Genomic DNA, 24,703 nt, shown 5'->3' with positions numbered 1-24,703 from the left:
TATTCTGTTCAGTGAATAAAGTCAGATATGGAAAGTTAAATACTGTATGATTCTGCTCATTTGTGGAATCTAAAAAATAAAACAAGTGAACAAACATAATGAAATAGAAACATGGTCACAGATACTGAGAACCAACAGATGGTTGCCAGATGAAGGCAGGGGAGAGAAATCAATGAGAAAGATTAAGAGGTATAAAGTTCCAACTATAAAATAAATAAGTCATAGAAATATAATGGGCAGCATAGAAAATATAATAAATAACTTTATAACAACTTTTTATGGTGACAGATGGTTACTAGAATTATTATGGTGATCAATTCTCATTGTACACAAATGTTGGATCCTATTGTATACCTTAAATGAATATAATATTTTCTGTCAACTACAATTTTAAAAAGAATAAATAAAACCATAAATCTTGTAGAAGAAAATAAAATAAACTGCATCAAAATGTTTTATTAAAAAAGTTTCTTGTCTTCTTGGAGAAGAAGAAAACTACATACAGGATGGGGAGCTTACATTCTAGAAAAGAAAGATGAATTATAAACAAAACTAAATTATTGTCTAAATTGCCAGTGAACTAAAAGACAAAAAAAGAAAGAGGAGAAGAAGAGGAGAAGGAGCAGGGAAAGTAAACAGGAAAAGAAGAGGTGAACAAGAAGCTGTTACGTACTGAGGTGACTGATTCTGACTATCACAAGAATATTGAATAGCTCTTAATATTTGTGTCAGAGAAGAGTTTCTGTGGAATACAGGAGATCCTTGAGATGGGGTCCATCTTTTAATACTATGTTCTGTGGTAGAAATAATAGATGCACTATATAATATTAAATATATTATTTCCAATATATGTATAGATGTTTGTTATACACATTCATTCTATGGAGGAAAAAATAGAAGAAGGGGTTAAGAAACCACAGGGAAGAGTGAGGTTGCTCTTTAAATAAGGCAGTCTTTAAATAGAGTGATCATGAAAGATTTCATTGATTCAGTGGCATTTGATCAGAGACCTCAAGGAGAGACAATGAGCTGTATTAATATCTGGGAAAGAGCCTTCCAAGAAGGGACAAATATGAAGTCCCTGAAGCAATGATGTGCTTAGCATTTTCCAAAAATAACAGGAAGCCCAGTGTTGCTAGAATGGAATGAACCAGGGGTTTTAGGGTAGAGAGGTAGGCAAAGTAGATTTTTTAGGTGTTTATAGGACTTTGTAAAGATTTGGAGCCCTAATTTGAATGAGATGAGAGGAAAGTGAAAGTCACTCAGTCATGTCTGACTCTTTGTGACTCCATGGACTATATAGCCAATGGAACTCTCTAGGCCAGAATACTGGACTGGGTAGCCTTTCCCTTCTCCAGGGGATCTTCCTGACCCAGGGATCAAACCCAGGTCTCCTGCATTGCAGCCAGATTCTTTACCAGCTGAGCCACAAGGAAAGCACAAGAATACTGGAGTGGTTAGCCTATCTCTACCCATGCATGAGATGAAATGAGATAAGCTACTGGAAAATCTGGAGCAGAAAATTTAATCAAACACTTAAATAAACTATCTCTAGCTGTACCTGAGAATAGATTGGGGTGGAGGAGGAAGAGCAGAACCAGGAGGAATAATTATACAAATGAATTGATGGCAATTATTCAGGCAAAGTATGATGACTGCTTAGACCAGTTTGGGAGCAGTATGAGAAAGGTTGGATTCCACATGCATTTTGAAAATAGAGTCAGCAGAATTTTCTGGTGCCCTTGGAATGAAATATAAAGGAGCAAAGACAAAAAAGACTCCACATTTTGGGGCTAAGTATTTGAAAGCCTGAAAAGGGAAAGGCTGTAGAAGGAAGAGTTTGGGGGATGAGAGGGAAGATGAGAACTTTGGTTCTGGACAAAAGTTTAAGCTCTTGTCCGACATCCAAATTAAGATGCCAAGTGACTTCCTAGAGAAAGGATTTTGGAGAGTTGAGGCCTGAGCTGGAGGATTAAATTTTGGCAACGTTAGCACACAGAAAGGAGAGGTAGCCACGAGACTAGATATGCTTACCTAAGAAGTGGGGGTAAAGGAACAGAAATAATCCAGCACCTGAACACAGGGACACTCCACCAATGAAGTCTGAAAAGATAAGGAATAAGGAGAAAAACAGATGGAGAAGAACTAGTCTATATTTCAGACAAACAGAGACAGAGAGAGCCTGACCAAATGAAGAGTTGCAAGAATGAATACATGATAAACCAATGGGTAAAGTCATATGAAGAATTATAATTGCCTGTTGAAATTAGCAATGAAGGAATCAGTAGGGAGCTAAGATGAATTTCAGTGGAAGATGCTGGGGAGAAACCTGACTGAAAGGAATTCCAAAAACCAGGGAGAATAGGAAGTGGGCACATTTGATAACAGACAAATGTCTTAAGGAGTTTCACTAATAACTGAGAGAAAATAAATATGGTTGTGGCTGAAAAGTGGTGTGGAATTAAGAGTGCTTGCTGTTAATGAAAGTGAAAGTTGCTCAGTCATGTCCGACTCTTTGCAATCCCCTGGACTATACAGTCCATGGAATTCTCCAGTCCAGAATACTGGAGTGGATAGACCAACCCAGGAATTGAACCGGGGTCTCCTGCATTGCAGGCGGATTCTTTACCAGGGAAGCCTATTTGTTGTTTAAATGAAAGAAAATAGTACTTTGTCTGGTGGAAATTGTCTGCTAAAGAGGAGACAGTTTTTGATAAGGAAGAAAGAGGGGGCAGTTGCAATGCCACTATCCTGAAGGGAATCATACAGGGTTCAATCTTTGAAGCAGAGAATTCCTTATATAAATTGGAACTTAAAGAAGGTGCTGAGGAAGTGAATGTCTTCAAGGGAAATTTGCTGGGCTAGAGCAAGAGTAAGACTTACTAGTCAGCAGCCTGCCTAGCTGGCTTGAGGGGATAATTTGGAGCTTGCAGGGAAATCCAAGAAGCCAAGCATTTCCACTGCCAAATTAGAACCACAAAGGAGGAGCCCATGAAGAGATCTATGGGAAGTCAATGTTTCTGTGCTGCTGTCACCTGTGTGGATTCGCAGCCACGCATCTGGTTCTTGGCCTGGGGCCATTGTTGGCCAGCAGGGCCAGCAGTTAGGAAGATGAGCTGGATGCGGAATAGAGGAAAATAAAGACCAGCTGAGACCCAACAGATACTTCCACATCTGAGCATCACAGCATCTGAGCACCAGAGCCTTCCAACTGTAATGGCCACTGATTCACTTTTGCCTAGTAAATATATGCAAGTTCCTATTTTGGCCACTTCTAATCTAGCCATACAAAGGATTCTAGCAAATGTGGTTCATAAGTTTATAGTAGCACAATGCAGGAGTACTCAACCCTTTCAACAAAGCATCCATATACACTACTTTTAACCATGATTAACTTTCAAATCCCCTTCATAGATCACAGCCCCCTTGTGGCAAAGGGACTTGTGTAACTCAGTGAATCTATGAACCATGCCAGATGACCATCTATTACTGTGGCCAGGAATCCCTTAGAAGAAATGGAGTAGCCCTCATAATCAACAGAACAGTGTGAAATGCAGTACTTAGGTGCAATCTCAAAGTTGACAAAATAGTCTTGGTTCATTTCCAAAGCAAACCATTCAACATTACAGTAATCAAAGTCTATGTCCAAACACTGCTGATGCTGCTGATGCTGAAGAAGCTGAAGTTGACTGGTTCTATGAAGACCTACAAGGATTTCTAGAAGTAATACCAAAAAAAAAAAAAAAAATTAACTTTTCATCATAGGGAATTAGAATGCAAAAATAGGGACTCAAGGGATACCTGGAGTAACAGGCAAGTTTGGCCTTGGAGTACAAAATGAAGCAGGGCAAAGGCTAAGTTTTGTCAAGAGAAAATGCTGGTCATCGCAAACACAGTTTTCCAACAACCCAAGAGATGTTGAGTTTCAAGCCAGCTTTTTCACTCTCCTCTTTCACTTTCATCAAGAGCTTTTTAGTTCCTCTTCGCTTTCTGCCATAAGGGTGGTGTCATCTGCATATCTGAGATTACTGATATTTCTCCTGGCAATCTTAATTCCAGCTTGTGCTTCCTCCAGCCTTGTGTTTCACATGATGTACTCTGCATATAAGTTAAATAAGCACAGTGACAATATACAGCCTTGATGTATATTTCCCAGTTTGGAACTAGCCTGTTCCATGTCTGGTTCTAACTGTTGCTTTTGACCTGTGTACAGACTTCTCAGGAGGCAGGTAAGATGGTCTTGTGTTCCCAACTCTTTAAGAATTTTCTACAGTTCATTGTGATCCCCACAGTCAAAGGCTTTGGTGTAGTCAGTAAAGTAGAAGTAGATTTTTTCTGGAATTCTCTTGCTTTTTCAATAATCCAGTGGATGTTGGCAATTTGATCTCTGGTTCCTCTGCCTTTTCTAAATCCAGTTTGAACATCTGGAAGTTCTTTGTTCATTTACTCTTGAAGGCTTACTTGGAGAATTTTGAGCATTTCTTTGTTAGAGTATCAGTAAGGGCAATTATGCAGTAGTTTGAACATTATTTATGAAATGAAAATGAAATTAAAACCGACATTTTCCTGTCTTGTAGCCACTGCTGACTTTTCCAAATTTGCTGGCATATTGACTTCAGCACTTTAACAGCATCATCTTTTAGGTTTTGAAAGAGCTCAGCTAGAATTCCATCACCTCCACTAGCTTTGTCTGTAGTGATGATTCCTAAGGCCCACTTGATTTTGGACTCCAGGATGTCTGGCTCTAGGTTAGTGATCACACCATTGTGGTCATCTGGGTCAGTAAGATTTTTTTGTTTAGCTCTCCTGTGTATTCTCGCCACCTCTTCTTAATATCCTCTGCTTCTGTTAGGTCCATACTGTTTCTGCCCTTTATTGTTCCCATCTTTGCATGAAATGTTCCCTTGGTTTCTTTAATTTTCTTGAAGAGATCTCTAGTCTTTTCCATTCTATTTTTTTCCTCTATTTCTTTGCATTGATACTGAGGAAAGCTTTCTCTCTCTTTGCTATTCTTTGGAACTCTGCATTCAGATGGGTATATCTTTCCTTATCTCCTTTGCCTTTAGCTTCTCGCCTTTTCTCAGCTACTTGTAAGGCCTCCTCAGAAAACCATTTTGCCTTTTTGAAATTTTTTTTTCTTGGGGATGGTTTTGATCGCTGCCATCTGTACAATGTCATGATCCTCTGTTCATAGTTCTTCAGACACTCTATCAAATATAACCCCTTGATTCTATTTATCATTTTCACTGTATAATTGTAAGGGTTTATGTAATAGTAAGGTTTATGTCATACCTGAATGGTCTAGTGGTTTTCCCTACCTTCTTCCATTTAAGTCTGAATTTTGTAAAAAGGAATCTGAGCCATAGTCAGCTCCTAGTCTTGATTTTACTGACAGTATAGAGCTTCTCCATCTTTGGCTGCAAAGAATATAATCAATCTGATTTCCGTGATGTACATGTTTAGAGTCATCTCCTGTGTTGTTGGAAGAGGGTATTTTCTGTGACCAGTGCACTTTATTGGCAAAACTCTGTTAGCCTTTGCCCTGCTTCAATTTGTACTCCAGGGGCAAACTTGCCTGTTACTCCAGGTATGTCTTGACTTCCTATGTTTACACTCCAGCCCCCTATGATGAAAAATACACGTTTTTTTTTTAGTGTTAATTCTAGAAGGTCTTGTATGTCTCATCATAGAACTGTTCAGCTTCTTCAGCATTAGCGGCTGGGGCATAGAATTGGATTACTGTGGCATTGAATGGTTTGCCTTGAAAATGAACAGAAATCATTCTGTCATTGAAATTGAACACAAGTACTGCATTTTGGACTCTTTTGTCGATTATGAGGGCAACTCCATTTCTTCTAAGGGATTCTTGTTCACAGTAGTAGATAAAATGGTCATGTGAATTAAATTTGCCCATTCCAGTCCATTCTAGTTCCCTGATTCCTAAAATGTTGATGTTCACTCTTGCCATCTCCTGTTTGACCACTTCCAATTTACTTTGATTCATGGTCCTAATATTCCAGATTTCTATGCAATATTGTTTTTACAGCATCAGACTTTACTTCCATCACCACTCACATCCACAACTGGGCTTTTTTTTTTTTTTTTTCCACTCTGGCTCAGCCTCTTCATTCTTTCTGGAGTTATTTCTCCACTGATCTCCAGTAGCATATTGGATACCTACTGACCTGGGGAGTTTGTCATCTTTCAATGTCCTTTTTGTGTTTTCATACTGCTCATGGGGTTCTCAAGGTATGAAGGGAATTCTAGCCCCTTCTCCAGTGGGTCACGTTTTGTCAGAACTCTCCATGATGACCCGTCCATCTTGGGTGGCCTTACATGGCATGGCTCATAATTTCATTGAGTTAGACCAGGTTGTGGTCCGTGTAATCAGTTTGTTTAGTTTTCTGTGATTATGATTTTCATTCTATCTTCCCTCTGATGAATAAGAGGCTTATATAAGCTTCCTAATGGGAGAGACTGACTGTGGGGGAAGCTGGGCCTTGTTCTCATGGGTGGGGCCATGCTCAGTAAATCTTCAATCTGATTTTCTGTTGATGGGCCGGGCTGTGTTCCCTCCCTGTTTGGCCTGAGTCCAAAATGCTGACCAGGGCTTCCATCAGAGACTCCTGGACACTCACAGGCATGTCTGGCTCAGTCTCTTGTCGAGACAATGCTCCTTTCTCCTGGCTCCCAATGCACACAAGGTTTTGTTTGTGCCCTCCAAGAGTCTGTTTCCTCAGTACTGTAGAAGTTCTGTAATCAAATCCCACTGGCCTCCAAGTCAAATTCCCTGGGGGTTCTCAGTTCCTTTGGCAGATCCTCGGGTTGGGAAACCTGGTGTGGGTCCTAGAACTTTCTTAACTGTGAGAATTTCTTTGGTATAATTGCTCTGCAGTTTGTGGGTCATCTGCTCAGCAGCTCTATGGTAGGGCTAATGGTTACCTCCTCCAAGAGGGCTACTTTGCTGGTATGGCCAAGCATAAAGTGTACTAGTTCACTGGTTCATGAGCACCCCTCTCCCCAAATCCCCACAAGTTCACCAAACTGGGAGATCGCCCTTCCTTTAGGGGTTTTACAGAGGCTTCATATATAGTAATGTTCCAGAGAAGCTCTATACAGTCAGCAAAAACAAGACATGGAGCTGACTGTGGCTCAGATCATGAGCTCCTTATTACAAAATTCAGACTTAAATTGAAGAAAGTAGGGAAAAGCACTAGGCCATTAACATATGATTTAAATCATATTATTTATGATTATACAGTGGAGGTGATGAAAAGATTCAAGGGATTCAATCAGATAGAGAGAGTGCCTAAAGAGCTATAGTTATTCATAACATTGTACTGGAGGCAGTGCCCAAAACCACTCTAAAGAAAAATAAATGCAAGAAGGCAAAGTGGTTGTCTGAGGAGACTTTACAAATAATTGAGGAAAGAAGAGACGTGAAAGGCAAGGGAGAGAGGTAAAGAAAAACCCAAATGGATGCAGAGTTCCAAACAATAGCAAGGAGAGACAAGAAAGACTTCTTAAATGAACAATACAAAGAAATAGAGGAAACAACAGAGTGGGAAAGACATGAAAATTGAAGATATCAAGGGAATATTTTATTCAAGGAGGGGCACAACAAAGGACAGAAACTGTATGGACCTAACAGAAGCAGAAGAGATTTAGATGAAGTGACACAAATACACAGAAGAACTATACAAGAAAGTTCTTAATGATCTGGATAATTACTATCATGTGGTCACTCACCTAAAGGTGTAGTCACCTGGGCCTTAGGAAGCATTACTACATAAAAAGCTCCTGGAGGTAAGGGAATTTCAGCTGAGCTATTTAAAATCTTAAAAGATTATTAGGATTAAATATGCTATTAAAGTCCTGCACTTAATATGTCAGCAAGTTTGGAAAACTCAGCAGAGGTCATAGGACTGGAAAAGGCCAGTTTTCATTTCAGTCCCAAAGAAGGACAATACCAAAGAATGTTTAAACTACCATACAGTCATTTCACATATTAGCAAGGTCATGCTCAAAATACTTCAAGCTAGGCTTCAGCAGTATTTGAACCAAGAACTTCCAGATGTATAAGCTGGGTTTCAAAGAGGCAGAGGAGCCAGAGATCAAATTGCCAGCATTCGTTGGATCATGGAGAAAGCAAGGAAGTTCCAGAAAAAATCTACTTCTGCTTCACTGACTATGCTAAAGCTTTTGTGTGCATCACAACAAACTGTGGAAACCTTCTAAAGAGATGAGAGTATCAGATTATCTTACCTGGCTCCTGAGCAAACTGTATGCAGGCCAAGAAGCAACAGTTAGAACTGCATGTGAAACAATTGACTGGTTCAAAATTGGGAAAGGAGTGCATCAAGACTGTATATTGTCACCCTACTTATTTAACTTATAAGCAGAGTACACCGTGTGAAATTCCAGGCTGAATAAATCACAAGCTAGAATCAAGATTGCCACAAGAAATATCAACAACCTCAGATATGCAGATGATACCATCTTAACGACAGAAAATAAAGATGAACTAAAGAACCTCTTGATGAAAGTGAAAGAGGAGAGTGAAAGAGCTAGCTTGAAACTCAACATTAAAAAAACTAAGATCATGGCATCTGGTCCCATCTGTTCATTTCAGTTCAGTTCAGTCACTCAGTCATGTCTGACTCTTTGCAACCCCATGGGCTGTAGCACACCAGGCCTCCCTGTCCATCTCCAACTCCCACAGCTTACTGAAATTAATGTCCACTGAGTTGGTGATGCCATCCAACCATCTCATCTTCTGTCGTCCCCTTCTCCTCCTGCCTTCAATCTTCCCCAGCACCAGGGTTTTTTCCAGTGAGTCAGTTCTTCACATCAGATGGCCAAAATATTGGAGCTTGAGCTTCAGCATCAATCTTTCCAATGAATATTCAGGACTGATTTCCTTTAGAATGGACTGGTTGGATCTCCTTGCAGTCCAGGAAACTCTCAAGAGTCTTCTCCAACACCACAGTTCAAAAGCATCAACAAGAGGAGAAAAGTAGAAGCAGTAATAGATTTTACTCTCTTGGGTTCCAAAATCACTGGATGGTGACTGCAGATATGAAATTAAAATACCTCATTCCTGGAAGGAAAGCTATGACAAATCTAGACAACGTACTAAAAAGCAGATATATCACTTTGCCAATGGTCCATATAGTCAGGGCTATGGTTTTTCCAGTAGTCATTACAGATATGAGACTTGGGCCATAAAGAAGGCTGAGCACTGAAGTACAAATGTTTTTGAACTGTGGTGCTTGGAAGACTCTTGACAATCCCTTGGACTGCAAGGAGATCAAACCAGTCAATCCTAAAAGAAATCAACCCTAAGTATTCTTTGGAAGGACTGATGCTGAAGCTGAAGCTCTGACACTTTGGCCACCTGATGCAAAGTTGATTCACTGAAAAAGACTCTGATGCTGGGAAAGACTGAAGGCAAAAGGAGAATGGGGATGGCAGAGGGTGAGATGGTTAGATAGCATCCCCGAATCAATGGACATGAATTTGAACAAATACCAAGAGTTGGCTGAGGACAGAGGAGCCTGGTGTGCTACAGTCCATGGGTCAGAAAGATTTGGATATGACTGAGCTGTTGAACAACAACAACAAGAGCTTTCAAATAAAGATAGTGGCCAGAAGATACTTCTGCTTAGTATGAGGCAACTCTGGCACAATCAAAAACAGCTAACACTCTTCCCTAAAGATAATACATATACTTAATCCTTCTTCAGTTAATATTCATTTCTCGTCCACCTGAGTCACACTCTCACTTTGATATCTTGTAACTACTGAGATATAAAATTGCAGTAAACTGTGCTAAGTTGTTTCAGTTATTTCTGATTCTTTGGTACTGTATAGACCATAGCCCACCAGGCTTCTCTGTCCATGGGATTCTTCAGGCATGAACTATTAATTGATCACTGGGTCAGAGAGATTCCCTGGAGGAGGGCACAGAAACCCACTCCAGCATTCTTGCCTGGAGAATCTATGGATAGAGGAGCCTGGAAGTCTACAGTCCTTAGGTCGCAAAGAGTTGGACATGACTGAAGTGACTTAACACACACTCATTCTTATATTAATTAATAGGAAAATCTTAGTTAATAAGAGGAGTATGAGAAGTTGCTATAATAATCAACCTATAAGTAGAAGGGAAGACATTATTTCATTTTATATACAAATATATTCATGTGAAAATAAGTAAGTAAAACCTATAACTACAAATTCTACAACCAGTCCCACAGTCATACTGGTGTTCATAGTGAGTGTGAACCTCCACTACCTGTTTCCTCTACTACCTGCTTTATACTAAATTTGTCCTCACCATCTTCTTCAGCTTGCCATGGTTCCTTGCATGTGGAGTGACACAAACCTTCATTTCTGAAATCCTTGACAGTTTGAGGTGGTTTTCCACTTTTATCACAGAACCTGAGAGTACTAAAATATGCTTCATGGATCTTCAGCATTTTACACATGCTCTTCCGTGGCCTAATTGTTTAAGATGTATTTTCTCAGTAGTCAGGATAAATTACTCTAATACAAAAATAATATTTTTTTTTTTAGGCATTTTTTTTTCTCACTGACACGAGAAATACTGAATTGTCAAGTGACTGGCAATAAAGAAACAAACTCTTTCATAATACTAAACAATAGAAGAAGCACTATATATTCTTTGACAGTTCAGAGCATGCTTCACATCCCCACCCTCTGTCTCACAACGCAGATGATGCTGTAACTGAGTCTTCTAAAGAATGTCCCATCAGCCTATTAGAGCAGCTTCTAGTCTGAGAGTTGATGGTAAGATCAGTGAACTCCCTGAGCACAAGCCTATTTTCTATAAGATGAGTTGCTTTGACAAAAGCAATGTGGTGTGAAATACCAAGACAGTGAATAAGATTTTCTTTAATCCATGGATGGTAGGTTTGTCAGAAGCACTGTAAGCAGTAAAGACAAGTCTACACAGAGTGTCTATTGTAATTAAAACATAGTGAAGCCTCTTGGATGGATGGATATAGTTCAGAATAATCAATCCAGAAAGTGGTGACAAACTGAAGGCTCAGTGTCAGTCTCTTCTGTTGGTGCGGTGGACACTGACCAGTGGCTGTAGACAACTCAGCCTTTGTGAGTGGGAGTCCATGGTCCTGGGCCCATGCAAAACCCCTGCTACTATGGTCATCTGTTCCTGGGATCATTGGGAAGACTAAATGTATCCAGGAAACATCCAAAAAACAGGGCAAGTAAATAAAACCCTTCTCTGTTTAGGATTTTCTTTGTTGAGTATTTACAAAGAACACAAAAATTCTCTTCCCTTTTTGAGATACCCACTCAGAAATCTCTGCCCAGATGTCCCAGTTGCCTAGTTTCTGATCATGTCCCATTGAAGTCCCGGACCATCAAGGCAAATTCTAACCACTAACCATGATATAATGTGTATCTCTACCTCCCTCTGATCACTTCATCTTCCAAGAAAATGAGAAAAACAAGGGTAGTTCTCAAAATTCTGCCTATTGTAGAGATTTCTCTTCACCACTACTCTTCAAGGACCACCCGAGAGTTGGATTCCAGTGCTATCATTTTCTACTTTGAATTGATGCCAGCATATTGTGCAGCATACTCTACCATCTATAAACTAGGCCTTAATTTTTCATTTTCAATCATCAGCTAATGGAGGACTTCCCATGAAGCCATAACTGCCAGTAAGAGGGAGGAGGCAATGCAGAAAGGGTAGTGACCTTGGGTAGGTGGGCTACGTACCCGTGAAGCTTACTTGAGCCTTCAAGATCAAGCCTGATCTCATCTCTATCACCTACAATGGATTATAGAATCCTGATGAACGAATCTACCATTATCTCTTCTTGAGTCAGACAATAAGCAGTTTATGATGTTTATCTTGGTGATCCATAATCAATTGCAGGGCTCAATAGCAAGCTAGAAGTTGCTTCTCAAGAAGGAGAATACATATCTGCAAAAAGTTGCACAAATAGCTTTGATGCAAAATTCTAAAAACCTGTGATGTGAGTCACCTAGAGTGTCCTGTCAAAGGCTCCACAGAGCATCACTATCTGCCACATTTACTTCAAGCACGATCAAATGACTCTATTGGGCCATAAAGCCTAAGTGGCAGCTACAGGATTTCTCTTGGTCTGGAGCTCCTCAAAACCAAGAGCTTTTCAGGTTACCTTATCAATGAGTCTGAGCAGCATGCCTAAACAAGGAATAGGTACATGTTGCCTCCAAAACCCAGAGACTCATTAGGTGCTATGCCCCTGTCTTTGTTGTATGTTCCTATCCACTTGCCCTTCAATTTGGAAGGGATATGTCTCTGTGCTGGGATGAGATGCCTAGAACTCTCACGGGCCTCTGCCTTAGGGCTGATGGAGTGGAAGGAGTTTTTTCTTACTCTCTGTTTTGTATGTTTTACCAAGATATCTGCAGTAGTTCAGTTAACATGATACTATCAAACTAGTGGAGAAGCATGCTGTCTTATGCTTCCCTTGCGGCTCAGCTGGTAAAGAATCCACCTGCAATGCATGAGACCTGGGTTCAATCTCTGGGTTGGGAAGATCCCCTGGAGAAGGGAAAGGCTGTTCACTCCAGTATTCTGGCCTGGAGAATTCCATAGACTGTATAGTCCATGGGGTCACAGAGAGTCAGACACGACTGAACAACTTTCACTTTTACTACTTCCATGGTCTTCCCTGGTGGCTCAGACGGTAAAGAATCCACCTGCAACGAGGGAGACCTGGGTTTGATTCCTGGATCAGTAAGATCCCCTGGAGAAAGGAACAGCGACCCAGTCCAGTATTCTTGCCTGGAGAATTCCATGGACAGAGGAGCCTCACAGGCTACAGTCCATGGGGTTGCAAAGAGTCAGACATGACTGAGCCACTAACACTTTCACTTTTCACTTTATCTTTGTATGGATAAGCAGTTCCCAACATAAAAGGGATTTGGTACTTAGATGTCCTTAGCCCAGTGTTAACTGCATAACATTTTCACTTTTTTCACTTTCATGGTGTCTTGTGGAATGAAAATGTGGGTCCCTATGGATAAGATTATAACAGAATTGGAGGAGAATTTTAACTATGAGGTAATGCAATATACTGAAGGAATATTGTTGGTTTTGACTATTGAAAGCAAACTGTTTCTGATCCTATTTATTAACATATACAATGGATAAGCATTCACAACATTAATTTCTATATTAGTAAATCTTTAACCAAAGAAACAAAACCAGTAGAAGATATATAATAAGACTGATGGCAAGTTTTGGCCTATATGATTATAAAGTGTGGCTAGACAAGTCAACTCTATAAGGCAGGCTGCAGAGAAGGGCAGATTGGAACTCCCAGGCTGCTGTCACATGAAGAATTTTTGTTAAATAGGGAAGCCTCAGTTCTGTTCTTAAGATCTTGCAACCAATTGAATCAGGCTTACCCAGATTATCTAGAACAATCTCCTGTACTTAAAATCAAGTGGTTCTGGACTTTAATCACACCTACAAATTATCCTTATGACAACATCTACCTTAAGGTCTAGTCTGAGACAAGACCATGATCTACCCAATTGCATATCAGGTTCCAGAGGATGTTGATTTTCTCCAGTAATGAAGCCATGTCTGGAACAACTGTTAGAATTTGACTCATCACTTGAGTAAGTTTATAAAAGTTGTCTGCCATCCTCTAAGATCCAAATCCATCTATTCTCTGCAAAGGTCAAGTAGGTGAGCTGTATTAGGATGTGGTAGGATTCACCACTCCTGAATTCTTCAAGTCCTTGATCATGGCACAAATTTCTGCAATCCCTCCAGAAATGCAGTATAGCTTTACTATTTGTTAAGGTAGAAACAATTCCAGTGGCTTCCATGTAAACATTTCTATCATGCCAGACTTCTCTCCATGAGTCAGGAAACAAGCTTGGGGATTCTTCCAGTGGCTAATATATCTCCTTTGCCTATACATTCTAAACATGAGGAAATAACCATATGATAGGTTGGGGGACAAACTAAGCCACTTGGAGATGGACACAAAGCAAACTAACATTAATTATCTGAACTCTTTAAGCCTTTAATTTTATAGGTGCACCACAAAGGTGGAATCTCCAGGAATTAGAGCCTGTCAAGAGGCTCCAGGAATTAGTGTCTGTTGAGAGTCATGCTGTTCATGGGGTTGTTGGAGAAGACTCTTGAGGAGTCTTCCTCAAGACTGCAAGGAGATTCAACCAGTCCATGCTGAAGGAGATCAGTCCTGGATGTTCATTGGAAGGACTGATGCTGAAGCTGAAACTCCAATACTTTGGCCACCTCATGCAAAGAGCTGACTCATTGGAGAAGACCCTGATACTGGGAGGGATTGAGGGCAGGAGGAGAAGGGGACGACAGAGGATGAGATGGCTGGATAGCATCACTGACTCAAGGGACATGAGTTTGGAAAGACTGATGGACAAGGAGGCCTTGGTGTGCTGTGATTCATGGGGTCACAAAGAGTCGGAAAAGACTGAGTGACTGAACTGAACTGAACTGAACTGAGAGCCATGCACAGAGTCAGACACGACTTAGTGACTGAACAGCAAAAGAATCATGAAGTCTAGTTAGATCTCTTTTCCTAGTAATCAGACAAGAGCTAAGTAACCACAGTCCCTTTAATAAAGAAGGGTAGGAGAAAGAATTATGGTATAATTTTTGGCATCATAGCAAGATTCTTCCTCAAAGGGACCCAGTCTCCCCTTCACTTAAGAGGCTAGATCTGTAAACTGTCTTCATCTAGGAAAAAACTCAAGGGCTGCAACACTCTTTTGTGGTGAATAAAGTCACTAGTTTATAAGATCTGGCATACTTTCACTTATTCAAATCAAGAAAAATATAAATTAAGTACCATGCCCATCTATTTCAGTCCTATAGACACTATGATTAATTAGCCAATGTAAAAATATCTACAGGTCAAACCATTCTTTTAATATTTTAACTCTGATGATTACTATAGTAAATATACCCACATGGTCTCCTCTGACCACCTGACCAACATCTGACCCCTGCCCATTATCCCCATTAAATCAGCGTTATACCCTTTGACTTCACCCGTGGTGGAGTCATGCCAATGTATGGCAAAACCAATACAGTACTGTAAAGTAAAATAAAGCAAAAATAAAAATTAAAATAAATAAATAAAATTTAAAAAGTAAAAGTTAAAAAAATAAAAAAATAAATGTACTTCTGAAGTTCTATTATCCCAACCAAATACAGGCAGTTTATCTGGGTGTCAAATTTCCCACTTTTCTTTCTGATTTACAACGAGAACTACCACAAAGCTTTTCAAAGATGCTGGTTCAACCCTCACAAAATAACTCTCAAAAACTGGTAAATGGAAAAGTTTCTGGACTACTCTCTCCCAAGTAGCATTTTAATGGGTGGGTGAACATTTCTTCATAGTACATGTATGATGTAGATATTTTCCCTTATTTTACACATAAGGAAATTGAAGGATACATTATATCGAAGATTATCAATTAATTGATGAATTCAGAATTTGAACCTCTCAGTTCAGTTGCTTAGTCGTGTCTGACTCTTTGTGACCCCATGAACTGCAGCATTCCAGACCTCCCTGTACATCACCAACTCCCAGAGTTTACTCAAACTCATGTCCATTGAGTTGGTGATGCGATCCAACTATCTCATCCTCTGTCATCCCTTTCTCCCCCTGCCTTCAATCTTTCCCAGCATTAGGGTCTTTTCAAATGAGTCAGCTCTTTGCATCAGGTGGCCAAAGTATTGGAGCTTCAACTTCAGCATCAGCATCAGTCCTTCCAGTGACTATTCAGGACTGATTTCCTTTAGGATGGACTGGTTGGATTTCCTTGTGGTCCAAGGGACTCTCAAGAGTCTTCCAACACCACAGTTCAAAAGCATCAAATCTTCAGCACTCAGCTTTGTTTATAGTCCACCTCTCACATCCATACATGACTATTAGGAAAACCATAGCGTTGACCAGATGGACCTTTGTTGGCAAAGTAATGTCTCTGCTTTTTAATATGCTGTCTAGCTTGATCATAGCTTTTCTTCCAAGGAACAAGTGTCTTTTAATTTCAGGCTGCAGTCACCATCTGTAGTGATTCTGAAGCCCAAGAAAATAAAGTCTCTCACTGTTTCCAATGTTTCCCCATCTATTTGCCATGAAGTGATGGGTCCAGATGCATGATCTTAGTTTTCTGAATGTTGAGTTTTAAGCCAACTTTTTCACTCTCCTCTTTCACCTTCATCAAAAGGCTCTTTAGTTCTTCTTCACTCTCTGCCATAAGGGTGGTGTTATCTACATATCTGAGATTACTGATATTTCTCCTGGCAATCTTGATTCCAGCTTTTGCTTCATCCAGCCCGACATTTTACATGATATACTTTGCAGAGAAGTTAAACAAGCAGGGTAACAATACACAGCCTTGACATACTGCTTTCCCAGTTGGAACCAATCTGTTTTTCCATGTACACTTCTAACTGTTGCATCTTTACCTGCATACAGATTTCTCTGGAGGCAGGTCAGGCGGTCTAGTATTCCCATCTCTTTAAGAATTTTCCACAGTTTGTGGTGATCCACAGAGTCAAAGGCTTTGGCGTAGTCAATAAAGCATAGTGAAAGTGAAGTCCCTCAGTCGTATCCGACAGTTTGCGACCCATGGACTGTAGCCCACCAAGCCTTTCCGTCCATGGGATTCTCTAGGCAAGAATACTGGAGTGGGTTGCCATTGTAGATGTTTTTCTGGAGCCTAACTCTATTAGAGCCCAAACTCATGCTTCTCATAATTAAACACTTAGCCACGCAAATTATGAGTTAACTCTAGCTACACTTTTTAAGGATGTTTTAAGAGCTTTTTTCTTCCAGTTTTATAGAGATGTAATTAATATACAGAACTGTATAAATATAGAGCACACTGATTTGATTTATATACATCATGATGATTATCGCAATAAGTTTGGTGAACATCCATCATCTCATATAGATAGAAAAATTATAGAAATAGAAAAAATATTTTCCCTTATGATGAAAACTCATGGAATTTAATATTTTAAGAACTTTCATACATAACATATAGCAGTGTAAATTGTATTTATCATGTTGTACAGTACATCCTTAGTGATTATTTATCTTACAAGTGGAAGTTTATACCTCTTGACTACCTTCATCAAATTGCCCCTCTTTTCAACCCTTGCTGCAGAAAACCATGAAGCTGAACTTTTGTAATGAGCTTGTTTGGCTTGCTAATTTCGAAGTATAATTGACCTACAACACTATGCAAGCTCCTGTTATACAATACAGTGATTCAGTAATTCTATACATTTCAAAATAATCACCATAAGTCTAGCTACAATAAGTCACAATACCAAGATATGAAATAGTTATTGACTATATTCCCTATAGTAATTGACTACAATTTACAGTGCATACCCATGACTCATTTGTTTTGCAACTGAATATTTGTATAACTTAATATTCCCATCTGAATGCCAAGTCCCAAAGAGGAGCAAGGAGAGATAAGAAAACCAATAAAATATTATAAAGTAATTAGCCTCCAATTAAAATAAATAATTTTTTTTTTTAAAAAAAGAAAGCCTTCCTAGTGATCAATGCAAAGAAATAGAGGAAAACAAGAGAATGGAAAAGGCTTCAAGAAAATAAGAGATACCAAGGGGACACTACATGCTAGTTCAGTTCAGTCACAGTCATGTCTGACTTTTTGGGACCCCATGGACTCCAGCACGCCAGGCTTCCCTGTCCAGCACCAATTCCCAGAGCATGCTCAAACTCATGTCCATTGAGTCAGTGATGACTTTTAACCATCTCATCCTCTGTCATTCCCTTCTCCTCCTGCCTTCAATCTTTCCCAACATCAAGGTCTTTTCCAATGAGTCAGTTCTTCACATTAGGTGGCCAAAGCATTGGAGCTTAACCTTCAGCATCAGTCCTCCCAACGAACATTCTATCTTTAGGATAGACTGCTTGGATCCCCTTGCAGTCCAAGGGACTCTCAAGAGTCTTCTCTAACACCACAGTTCAAAAGCATCAATTCTTCAGTGTTCAGTTTTCTTTATGGTCTAACTCTCACATCCATACATGACTACTAAAAACACCAGAGCTTTGACTATATGGACCTTTGCTAATAAAGTAATGTCTCTGCTTTTTAATATGCTGTCTAGATTGTCATAGCTTTTTTTTTTTACATGAAATGTTCCCTTGGTATCTCTAATCCTCTTGAAGAGATATCTTTCCCATTCTATTGTCCTCTATTAAGATGAGCACAATAAAGGACAGAAACAGTATGGACCTAACAGAAGCATAAAATGTTAAGAGGTGACAAGAATACACAGAAGAACTACACACAAAAAGATTTTTATGACCCAGAGGATCATGATGGTGTGATCACCCACCTAGATCCAGACATCCTGGAGTGTGAAGTCAAGTAGACCTTAGGAAGCATCACTATGAACAATGCTAGCGGAGGTGATAGAATTCTAGCTGAGTTGTTTCAAATCCTAAAAGATGGTGCTGTGATGCTGCACTCAATATGCCAGTTAATCTGGAAAACTCAGCAGTGGACACAATACTGGAAAAATTCAGTTTTTTTTCCAATCCCAAAGAAAGGCAATGCCAAAGAATGTTCAAACTATTGCACAATTGCACTCATCTCACAAACTTGCAAAGTAATGCTCAAACTTCTCCAAGCAAGGCTAAAACTATACATGAGCCAAGAATTCCTGATGTTCAAGATGGATTTAGAAAAGACAAAGGAACCAGAGATCAAATTGCCAACATCCACTTGATCATTGAAAAAGCAAGAGACCTCCAGAAAAATATTGTCTCCTACTTCATTGATGATGCTAAAGCCTTTGAATGTGTGGATCACAATAAACTGTGGGAAATTCTTAAAGAGATGGGAATACCAGACCACCTGATCTGCCTCCTGAGAAATCTGTATGCAGGTCAAGAAGCAACAGTTAGAACTGGACATGGAACAACAGACTGGTTCCAAATAGGGAAAGGAGTACGTCAAGGCTGTATATTTTCACTGTGCTTATTTAACTTATATGCAGAGGACATCATGTGAAATGCCAGGCTGGGTGAAGCACAAGCTGGAATCAAGATTGCCGGGAGAAATATCAATAACCTCAGATATGCAGATGACACCACCCTTATGGCAGAAAATGAAGAGGAACTAAAGAGCCTCTTGGTGAAAAAAATAGGCTTAAAACTCAACATTCAGAAAACTCATCATGGCATCTGATCCCATCACTTCGTAGCAAATAGATAAGGAAACAGTGGAAACAGCAACAGACTTTATTTTCTTGGACTCCAAAATCACTGCAAATGGTGACTGAAGCCATGAAATTAAAAGGTGCTTGCTCCTTGGAAGAAAGGCTGGAACAAACCTGAAGGTGAAAGTGAAGTCACTCAGTCATGTCTGACTGTTTTTCACCCCCATGGACTGTAGTCTGTCAGGTTCCTGCATCCATGGGATTTTCCAGGCAAGAACTCTGGGGTGGGTTGCCATTTCCTTCTCCAGGGTGTCTTCTGGGCCCAGGGATTGAACCCAGTTCTCCCTCACTGCAGACACACTCTTTACAGTCTGAGCCATCAGGGAATCTAATGACAAATCTAGGCAGCGTATTTAAAAGAAGAGACTGTACGTTGCTGACAAAGGTCCATGTAGTCAAAGCTATGATTTTTCCAGTAGTCATGTGTGGATATGAGTGTTGGCCTATAAAGAAGGCTGAGCACTGAACAACTGGTGCTTTTGAACTGTGGTGTTGGAGAAGGCTCTTGCATCTCGTGGACTGCAAAGAGATCCAACCTGTCAATCCTAAAGGAAATCAGTCCTGGATATTCATTGGTAGGACTGATGCTGAAGCTTAAACTCCAATACTTTGGCCGCCTGATGTGAAGAACTGACTCTTTGGAAAAGGCCCTGATGCCGGGAAAGATTAAATGCAGCAGAAGGGGATGACAGATGGTTGGATGGCATCACTGACTCAATGTACATGAGTTTGAGCAGGCTCTGGGAGATGGTGATAGACAGGGAAACCTGTCATGCTGCAGTCCATGGGATCCCCAAGAGTTGGACATGACTGAGTGACTGGACAACAACAACAAGTTTCCCTCATCTATTTCGTTCTTCCCCATATCCAATACCCCTCTAGCATCCACCTATTTGTTCTTTATATTTATGACTCGTTTTGCTTTTATGTTTATTCATTTGTTTTATTTTTAGATTCCGCATATAAGTAAAATCATACAGTGTTTGTTTTCCTCTGTAGGACTTACTACACTTAAGCATAATACCCTCTAGGTCTACCCATGTTGCTGCAAAAAAGCAAGATTTCATTCATTTTTATGGCTGAGTAATACATTCACATCTTTATTTTTCCATCTATGATAAGCATTTAAGTTGTTTCCATATTTTGATATTGTAGATCATGCCACAAAGAACATAGAGGCTCATATATCTTTTCTTTGATTTTCCTCAGATAAATAACCAGGAGTAAAATTGCTTGATCATAGATAATTCTGTTTTTAAATTTTTGAGACCTCTCCATATTTTCCACAGTGGCTTCACCAGCTTGAATCCTCACCAACAGAACACAAGCGTTCCCTGTTATTCGCATCCTTGCCAATACTTAACAGCCCTTCTGACAGGTGTGAGATGACATCTCACTAGGAGTTTAATTTACCGTTTTCTAATGACTGTTGATGTTAGCATCATTTTATGTGCCTAATGGTCATCTTCCTTATAAAAATGTCTACTTATGTCCTCTGCCCATTTTTCAACAGGATCGTTTGTGGTTTCTTGATGATGAGTTATATGAGTTCTTTGTATATTTTGGATATTAACCCTTTATCAGACACCATTTGATATATCTTTTTGCATTTATATTTTGCAAATATACCATTTGCAAATATTTTTTACCATTCAGTAAGTGGCCTTTTTTGTGGTTGATAGCTTCCTTCTCTGTACAAAACTTTTTATTTTGATGTAGTCCCTTTTTTAATTTTTATTTTGGTTTCCCTTGCCTGGGGAGACAAATCCAGAAGAATATTACTGAAGTCTAATAGGATACCATTTGTGTTATCTACTAGAAGCTTTATGATTTTAAATCTTACATTTAAGTGTTTAATCAATTTTTTTTTTGCCTGATGTGAGAGAGTAATCCAGCTTTATTCCTTTATATATAGCTGTATAGTTTCCCAACACTATTTACTGAAGAGGATGCCTTTTCCCTATTGCAAATTCTTCCTTCCCTTGTCATAGATTAATTGACCATAGTTGCATAGGTTTATTTTCTGGTTCTCTATTCTGTTCTACTGATCTAATGTCTGTTTTGTGCAAGTATCATGTTATTTTTATTACTGTAGAGTTATAGTATAATTTTAATTGGGGAGCTTGATGCTTCCAGCTTTTTTCTTTTTTCTGAAGATTTTTTAGCTATTCAGAGTTTTATGTATTTCTATACAAATTTTAATTTTTTTTCTAATTCTGTGAAAAAGGCTATTGGAATTTTGATAGGTATTACATTGAATCTATAGATTGCCTAGGGTAGTATGGTCATTTTACCAACATTAATTCTTCCAATTCTGCAACATCAAATATGTTTCCATCTTTCTTATTCTTTCATCAGTGTTATAATTTTTAAAGTACAGGTCTTTCAGCTCCTTGGTGAAACATAATTCTAAGTATTTTATTCTTTTAATATGATTATAATGGAGTTGCTTTCTTCATTTCTCCTTCTGACAGTTTATTGTTAGTGTATAGAAATGCAACAGATTTATATATATTAATTTTCTGCATAATTAATATATATATATTAATAATCCTTCAACTTTATAAATTTGTGAATTAGTTCTAGCAGTTTTTTGGTGTTGCCTTCAGAATTTTCTATGTATAGTACCATATCATCTGCAAACAATGATAGTTTTACTTTTCCTTTCCAACTTGTGTTCCTTTTATTTCTTTTCCTTCTCTGATTTACTATGGCTAGGAATTCCAATCTATGTTAAATGAAAGTGTTGAGATTGGGCATCCTTGTCTTGTTTACGATCTTAGAGGAAATGATTTCATCTTTCACCATTGAGCACGATTAGCTGTGACCTTGCCATATATGGCTTTTATTATGTTGAGGTATATTATCTCTATACCCACTTTGTTAAAATTTTTTATCATAAATGGATGTTTAATTTTGCCAAAAGCTTTTTCTGCATCTACCGAGATGATCATATGATTTTTATTCTTCATTTGTTAAAGTGGTATATCACATTGACTGATTTGTGGATATTGAAAAATCCTTGCATCCCTGGGATAAATCCCACTTTATCAGGGTGTATGATCCTATTAAGTATTTTTGAATTTGCTTTGCTAACATTTTGTTGAGGATTTTTACACCTATGTTCATCTGTGATATTGGCTTATAATTTTCTTTTTTGTAATATTTTTGTCTGGTTTTGGTATCAGGGTGATGCTGGTCTCATAGAATGAGTTTGGAAGTATTCCTTCCTCTGCAATCTTTGGGAATATTTGAGGAGGATAAGTGTGAAATCTTCACAAATATTTGGTAGAATTCATCTGTGAAGCCATCTGGTCCTGGACTTTTATTTGCTTGGAGTGTTTTTATTACTGATTCAATTTCATTACTGCTAATTGGTCTTTTCATATTTTCTATTTCTTTCTGATTCATACTTAAAATATTGCATATACCTAGGATTTTGTTCACCTCTTCTAGGTCTTCCATCTTATTTGCATACAATTGTTCACAGTAATTTCTTATGATACTTTGTATTTGTTTGGTGTCAGTTGTAGCTTCTCCTTCTTCATTTGTGATTATTTTTATTTGGGCCCTCTATCTTTTAGCCTTGATGAGTCTGGCTAATGTTTTGTCAATTTCATTGTCATTTCAAAAATGTTTCATTGATTTCTTTTTCTATTCTATTCTTTCTTTAGTCTTTATTTATTTCTGCTCTGGTTTGTGGGTCCAGTCTTGACATGACTAGTTGTAGGCTTCAGGGTATCCTGAAGCTGTTCTCACCCTACTAGTGCATAGCCCCAGATCCTGAAGTGACTGGCTGAGGAGTCCAAAGTGTCCCAGAGCTGGTGTTGTCCTGCTGGTGAGTAGAAATGGGACCCAAGGGATTCCAAGGCTGGTGCCACCCACCAGTGGTTGAGGTCAGGTCCTGAAGCTAGTGTTGGTCCATTGGTAGGCAGAGCTGGGCCCCAAGGCTTCTTGCTATAGGGCTCGGGGTTTCCAAAGTTGGTGTCAAACCACTTGTGGGCAAGGTCGAGGCAAGGAGGTCCCAAAGCTAACGCCAACCCACTGGTAAGTGGAACTGGGTCCTGAAGTCTCTGACTGCAGGGGCCTGCATTCTGTGCTTAGTCACTTAGTCATGTCCAACTCTTTGTGACCCCATGGACTATAGCCTGCCAGGCTCCTCTGTCCATGGAGATTCTCCAGGCAAGAATACTGGAGTGGGCTCCAGGGGATCTTTCCAAACCATGGATTGAACCCAGGCTTCCTGCATTACAAGCAGATTCTTTACTATCTGAGCCACCAGGGAAGGGGCCTCACAATTGGTGTGTCTGCCTACTAGTGGGTGGAACCAGAGCCCAGGGAGTCTTGAGGCTGGAACCTGCTCATTGGTGGGTGAAGCTGGTCCCAGAGCTCATGCTGGCCCACTGGTTTGTAGAGCCAGGTCCTTGGGTCTCTGGCTGCAGGGGATGGAGTTCCTGGAGTTGGTATTGGCCTACTGGTGCATACGCTGGTATGCAGGGACAGGTCCTGGGCCTCTGGTGGACAAAGCTGGGTCCCCAGCAGCTTGGTCTCAGGGGTCAGGGCTGGTGTGTGGGACTACAGGTGCTATCTTTTCAGCCCTGCCTGATACACAGTAGACACTGAAATACATGTGACTAATTAACGAACAAATCACCTGAATGACTATTTGCAAAACATGAGATGAGAGCTCTGTTGAACTGGGAAAAGAATCCCTCACCCAACACTTGTCTCCAGTTTAGAAAGTAGAAATTTCTGGTCCCTGAACCTCCCTAGTCAACCCCAAATCTTTTCTCTTTATTGAAGGATGTTTTGGGCAGGGAGCGGTTGGGGGAGGAGTGTTCTCATTAAATTCCTGAGTGCTTTATGCACATGGAGAGTTCCCAAGTAAAACGTATGGACTATTTACTTTCTTCCTTTTTCATCCCCACCCTTTACAATGCTAGGTATTTATTTGGGTCATTTCAGGACAGGACTGCTTATAAGTATAGCTTTTCAAGTCACCACTAACAGCACAGAGCCAGATCCCAAATTACATTCCATGTGAAAAATAGCTGAGGTTCAAAGACTATACCCTAACTGATGCAGTGTGTCCAAGTGAAAAAAATCAGGAACACTGCTATCAAATTGGATTCTCCCAAAGGCAGTGTTATTCTTGACAGGGTTCCGTACGAAATACTTCTGCAAATGAAAATGGATGGCTCCCAGCACTGCCTTTACCCACAATGTGTGGGAGGGCAACATCAAAGCCACCCAGCGCTCATTAAAAACCGCCCTTAGAAAACATGGAATTGCCTCCACCAGCCCGCAATAAATGGAGAGACAGCAATATTGTCAAGGGTTTCCAAACAAGAAGTCATCCAGCAGCCACGTGGTGCTGCAGACAGTAACTGA

This window comes from Capra hircus, chromosome 12 (genome assembly GCF_001704415.2).
Source record: "Capra hircus breed San Clemente chromosome 12, ASM170441v1, whole genome shotgun sequence".
Lineage (NCBI taxonomy): Eukaryota > Metazoa > Chordata > Mammalia > Artiodactyla > Bovidae > Capra > Capra hircus.
Note: the sequence above shows the minus strand (reverse complement) of the source record.